This window comes from Penaeus monodon, unplaced genomic scaffold, assembly GCF_015228065.2.
Source record: "Penaeus monodon isolate SGIC_2016 unplaced genomic scaffold, NSTDA_Pmon_1 PmonScaffold_2937, whole genome shotgun sequence".
Taxonomy (NCBI): Eukaryota; Metazoa; Arthropoda; class Malacostraca; order Decapoda; family Penaeidae; genus Penaeus; species Penaeus monodon.
The window spans coordinates 20,001-27,027 of record NW_023657611.1 but is presented as its reverse complement, the minus strand read 5'-3'; positions in this window follow the sequence as shown (position 1 = coordinate 27,027).

The following is a 7,027-nucleotide window of genomic DNA, read 5'->3' as shown; positions in this document are numbered from 1 at the left end:
TTGTGATTCATTTGCTTGTTATTCAATTCTTCCTTCCTTTTTTGCAACGTTTATTAATGCAATTAGGTTATCATTAGATATGTTAATTAATCCATTAATTATCATATCTCATTAATGCAATTCTTTCTCGCGATTAAACTTATTCATTAAAGTCATCTTTCATTATCAATTACCAGTCATATTTCAAAAATTGATATTAATCTTTTTTTTGTAGGGAGATTTCGAAACACGTAAACTCATTATTTGCAATATATTTTATTAATTTCCTTCAAAATAACAAAAACGTACAAAACAAAACAATCTTACCTACGAGATACATTATTAAAATATAATATATCACCTAATCCTAACAAAGAAATGAATTACAAACGGGAATAAAAAACAGCAAATGGTAGAGAGGTTTTGCCCAGGCCTGTGACAGTGGAGGAGCGAAGGACGTCGCCAGTCTGCAGAACCTTTCAACTCCTTGGTCACTAGTACCCACGACCATGAAAGCATGTCTTCCGAAAGTCAAGGTCGATGTCCATGTATGGGAGTGGAACCAACGGCAGCTTCATTGGTCTTCCTGTAGTCCTCATACCAGGGAAGTAATATTGCTCTCGGAAGCCACGACCACAGGTAATGCACAGGGACTCAGGCTGGGACGGAGGAAGCCATGCTCCCTCAGGTGCTGAACCTCACTCTACAGGGACGCCCTTTTCTCTGCATTAAGATAACTGGCTCAGCATCTCTGGTCTCGACCTCAGGCTTAAGAAGTGGGCAGAAACGAGGTACATTTTCGAACGGTTCACCATACTCCTGTGGAAGAGAATGCATGTTTGTTGCTTGGACAGCAGAAGTGTGTTTAGTATCAGGGCTACATAAAAGTTCTGAATTGATCAGATTAGGCTCCACAATATGAATATTAGTGGGCACGGCTATTGAAACTTCTCGTACATTTTCCACATTTCTCTTCAAATCATCCTGTTTACAATAATTTTTTCAGGAAGTTCACGTGTACATGACGTGGTTTCTTATGTCTCTTAGGGGTTTCAGTTAAATAATTAACACCACTGGTTCGTTTTAGAATACGAAATGGCCCCGTGTATCGAGACTGAAGAGGCTGGTTAAGAGGCAGCAAACCCAAAACTAAATCACCCTCATTAAAGGTTCTTTCTTCAGTAATTACTCTATCAGAATGTTTCATTTCAGTCTGAGCTATTGAAATAGCGGTTAGTAATCTACGCTTAAATTTATTCACATAAGCAGCTCCAAGAATGCCATCCTCTTTCATTTAACCAACACTCCTTTAAGACTTTGTGGTCCACGCACTTCATGGCCGTAAATTAATTGAAATGGTGAATACCTAAGACACTCTTGAACACTGCCCCTTACTGAAAATAGAAGCAACCCTGTCCCTTCATCCCACTCAGAACCAGTCACCAAACAGAAAGCTTTAATCATTGTCTTTAGAGTATAGTGAAACCTTTCAACAAACCCTTGACTCTGAGGATGATATACGCTGGACCTCCACTGCTGTATATGGAAGGACTTCATAACTTTTTCATACAGTCTGGGTGTGATATTCGAACCCTTGATCTGACTGTAGGTAGACCCACCTGGATAAAACACTATTCTTAGTAGTAATGCGTCTGAGGAGAAAAGCTCTGGGATATCAGGTAGCCACGTCAACTATAGTTAACAGAAACTTATTACCCTGTTTAGACTTTGGAATGGGACCTACTATACTGAAAGGCTCTGTTAATAGTGAGAAAGGCTGCAAGGGGTGTGGTGTGATGCCAATTCCGGGCTTACCTCTTACTTGGCAGATATGACATTACTGGCACTAACGACTAATATGTCGTTTCATTTTCCGGCAATAAAAATGAACAAAAATCTTGTGATAAGTCTTTTCGATTCCCAGAAGGACCACTAATGCCATGTGCAATATTTAAAACATCAGTACGAGGGAACTTTGGTATTATACGTTGATGTAAGGTCTTACTAGTGCCGTCTGCAGATATATTATAGGGCTAATATTTACGCATAAGAATGCCTGACTGGCGATTATAGTTCGTATTGACATTTTCAAGTTCACTTATGTCAATACGTCTATCGTAAAATACTTTCATCCCAGGATCTTTACACTGTTCTTCATGGGCTTCACTTTAGTAACCGGAGTGCCTTTGAAATCCACTATATCAGAATTATCAGATGCAGACTTACTTAAAACTTTAGCAGGTGAATTGAAGAAATCTGCTAGTGTAAATTCATCAGTAATTCCATCACAAGGGCACTCCTCTGGCAATGTAGTGCCGGGAGTAAGCGCTTTGGTAGGAGGGGAGGATCTCGACTTGCAGTACGGGTGACAGCACACACTGGAAGAGGTTGGGATACTCCCTCTCTAAATCTAGTGTTGTTCTCTTTAGTGGAACAAGATAAAGCCACAGGTCAAGGCCACACCATATCGTCAACGAGATCATTACCCATAAGTGAAATGCCATCACTTGGTATCCTATCAACAACACCTAATCTTACATAACCAGATATCAAATCAGATTTGAGGTAAACTTCACAAATGGGTATACTCATGGACCCTATCAGTCCATTAATAATTGCCAGCTCTCCAGTGTAAAAGTCCAGGTCAGGAATGGTCTCTTTGAGCACCAGTGATATATCTGCAGCTGAAACACATGGGATAGTAACTAGGGGAGAAGACAATTGTCGTCGTCACTAGGAAATCCTGTAGAACAAAATGGTCTAAATGAAGGTGTCACACCTGTAGATTCAGCCATGGAAGAGGGGAAAGGCCAAAATCAAGTTTATCGCCATAATATTTAGACGCAACCTCTTTCTCCTTATTAGCAGTGACGAGAAAAATAGGTTTACCTTTGTCAACTGAATGCTTATTTGCCAGTTTGATGATATGACTGTTTCTTCAATAACAAAAGGAAAAATTCTCACCGCGAGAAGCAAAGTTCCTACTCTCACCACCTGTTTCTGACGACTTTGCATTTACAGTCCTGTGGGTATCTGGCAGTTCAGTCCTTCTGGCACTATACTCCATCCTCTTACCACTATGCTGGTTAGACTGGAATTAACGCTCATTAAATCTACAAGCGTAGTTCAGATTCGTGAGAGCGAGATGATCGGCGGCACTACCAACCTCGCTAATGTGCGCAGACCACGCGCGTCAATGTGAAAGCGAACTTTTTACAGGCATACACTTCTTTATATTCTCGGCCATAAAGAGTTTCTAGTAATTTATCGTACTCGAGTGCAGCAAGTTTACTCTCGACCCATTTTTTTACACAAAAGTCGCTTTTGGCAGACAATTTCAACAAAAGTTGGCCTACCATCTTTACAAATATACGGGAATCTTGTCTGTAATCCTCTGTCACCTTTTTATAAACATTAGCACAACCTCTTTTACAATACAATAATTCTGTGACTATACCAAAGCCAGAGCTGAGAAAAATTCTTGCGCCCTGCTAACATATGCGCTATGTATAAGTAATACCCACTTATCTTCGGGCAACCATGCAAAGCAGCAACACGCTCAAAATAAATGAGAAAATACGGTAAATTTTACGACTTGCATGCTTGCTTGAGATTTGCGAAGTTCTGGCTTCGCCCGGGCCTTTCACTTACGGCCCGGCCTGTGTCAGCTTTTTATGGCTGTCTCATTTGTTTGCCTGACACTCGGTGCTTACCGTGGCGGTGGGACTGCCAGCAGGCGCTCCTGTGATGACAATCGGTTCTTCCCGGACATCAGATTTGTTCAGATGATCATATCCGTCGAATTCACCAGTCGACAATCTTTATGTAATCCTGGTAGCAGCGGAGGGCATGAAGTAGATCAGGGAAATTACGGGGTAAAACCAGCACAAAAAACGCTTAAAATCGGCTAATGAAACTCCCCACCATCTTTGAAAAGTCTACGGGCCGACGCGCCAACGTTCGAAAAACTACGGGAATCGAATCCCAATTTCCTCATCGCCACCTGCTTTGCGGGGTACTAGATAGACTTACTTAACTTAACTTACGGGAATCAAACCCTTGTTCGATTTTTAAAAAATCTACGGGATTTCACAATCCAGATCCCCATCGGTACTTTTCACACTCTAATCCAGGGAAGCACACTGTTTTTCTTGACCTTAAGTCAGCTTTTGACATTGCAAACAGAGAAGTTATCCTAGAACAATTAGTAAGCTTTGGCATCCGGGGTAAAATATTGAACTGGATTAGAATGTATCTCTCGAACAGATCTGCAAGTGTCCTGTTCAGGGGAGTGAGAAGTTCCACTTCACAGTCTTTTGAACTTGGGACGCCACAGGGAGGAGTTCTCAGCCCTATGCTGTTCAATGTCCTCATGCACAAGCTGGTGGCAGATATCCCACTTGGGGATGGTGAATCCATTATATGCTATGCTGATGACATATGCGTCAGAGCATCATCACAAGTGAGGATGCAAATAATTCTCGACAGAATCACAGCAAAGGCACATGAGTGTGGATTAGTCATTTCCGCTGAGAAAACAATGGCTCTAAACCCATGTATCATACCCCCACCCACTTTTCGCATAGGTGACCAGGAGCTTGACATATGCCACAAGTATAAATATCTCGGGGTGAATGTAAATGATGCAGACCTGGTCCTCTCTCTAAAGAAGAGACTCTGGGAGAGATTGAAACCTTTGAAAGTTCTTGTCGGAAGAGAACATGGCATCAATGTTAAGCTCGCTAGACTGTTTTACTTGGCTTTTATAAGGTCAGTTGTAGACTACCATGCACTGCACTTGTTGCAGTGTAAGGAATCAGAAATAGGTAGTTTGGAGGTAGTGCAAAATGAAGCTATGAGGATTATCCTCGGCGCCCCGAGAACAGCAAGGATAGTAAACATGAGATCAGAATTAAACTTACCATCCATTTCTGATAGAATAATATTTATTTCCACCATATTTGGGGTCAAAGCTCTGAGGGAACCCTCGTATCTCTCAGATTTCCAAAAACAACTGCAACATAAAATCACGCAAGTAGACGTGATAAATCACACACACGCGCGCCCTCTGATACACAAAATCTCCATGAACATTATAAAAACTCAATGTTCCAATTAGTAAAATACCAAAAGGTCGCTCCATTCCACCATGGAAAAATTCAACATTGATCGTGCACCTTACATGTCTACCACAAAAAAACAGGTGCATAACTGTGTGTTGAAACAAATTGCGCTAGCAACGGTAACGGAACACACAGAATCTATGGGTGATGATGCATATGAGTGTTACGCCGACGGATCCGTACAGTCTGGATACAAAGCTGGTTGTGCTTGCGCTGTATACAAAAATGGCTTACTACAACATCAAGTTAATATGAGAATACAAAACTGGGCCAGCACTACACAAACGGAGCTGGCAGGTATAACTCCTCGCAACGGAATTCTTAATGTCTAGGGGCTCTGGAGTAGTTTTCTGTGACTCTCAAAGTGCTCTTCGGACGCTAAATTCTTTCAAAGCAGGTGGCGATGAAGAAATTGTGAGTTGCATTAAGCGTAACGTAACCTATGCAACAGAGCGTAATTTCAACATTCAGTTTGTATGGATACCATCTCTCATGTTGGCATACGCAAGCACGACCACGTAGACAAATTGGCGAAAGAAGCCTGCAGCAAGGATATTGTGAACATAGATCTTGGGATGCCTCTTGCTAGGGTTGCACATATATTGAAAAGTTCTCATAAGGAAGAACTAGTAGATCTGATTAACACTCAAAGGCCTGAAAGCTGTACCATAAGGCACTACGATCAGTATAGGGATGGCAAGCCTTCCTATGGGTGGCACCGAAGTCAAACCAGACATTGTGACGTGGTTATTGCCAGAATACGTTTAGGTTACAGAATGTACTGGCAACTGCACGGTGCAAGAAGTGCAGATGAATCTAGATGTAGACTGTGTAACGAAGAAAACAAACGAACACTTGAGCACTATATCTCGGAATGTCATGTGATACAGCCTTTCAGACCACTAACATGAGGTATAAAGAACTATGTGAATATTTCATTTCATCTGATACATTGGAAGATATACTCGTACTATACCCTAAATTTACTATGTGATAACTCCCGTATGCAAATAACAGTGTTATTCAAACACAGTGGCAAAAGCATATGTAAGTAATAATTTTTGTATGATGTATGATTTATATTTATATTTTACCTTGTACAACTACAGTAGTTACAGACTACTGTACAATGTCAGATATATGTAAAACTGTAATCATGATTGCCCACGCCTGAGCAGATAGCCAGGGTGGTAAATAAACTTACTTAACTTAACTTAACTTAATCGTACAATGCATCCTAACAATAAACTAACCTAATCTTATACACTACTGTCTATATGTTCCCTAGCCAGGGACTCTGCCCCCAGGGCACCCAAGGTAAAACCATATATCTTTATATAGCGAGACACCGAACTTTTCTTCGCTTCCGTCTATGGTCAGAATTGCTTGGTTTCTAATCACTTTATTCGGCATTTGGGACTCTTGATGGGCTCAAATATCAGACTGTGATAGATACTAAAGTATATTTGTTCTGTATATCCAGTATAGGCTTTAAATCACCCGTAATGGACGCAACACCTAAAGCTAAACATTTCTCACCGGCGTTTGCCCCGGAATGGCGCCGCACGGCCTCTCAAATCTCCCAGTGGCGAAAACGCGCATGCGCAGAAGGTTATTTACAAAAATTATATAATAATCATCTAAACACGTCAAAGAAGTATAAAGTAATACATGGACTACTTGCAGGTTGCAGTCATGAGTTACGTGTCACATTTGTTTTGGTCCTCGAAAGGTGAACAGAATGGGAACTTAGGAAATGGTGGGTCCATCTTCTCTCTTCTCTATCCTGTTACTCCTTTATTTTCGATTTGCGCTCCTTTTGCCATAGATATAAAGTGTCTCAGCTTTCGTCCATTCACTTTTTTTCTTCTTCTGTAATCCTGATTGTCATAGACGGAAATTTTTCCCAAATTACTAAGAAACGT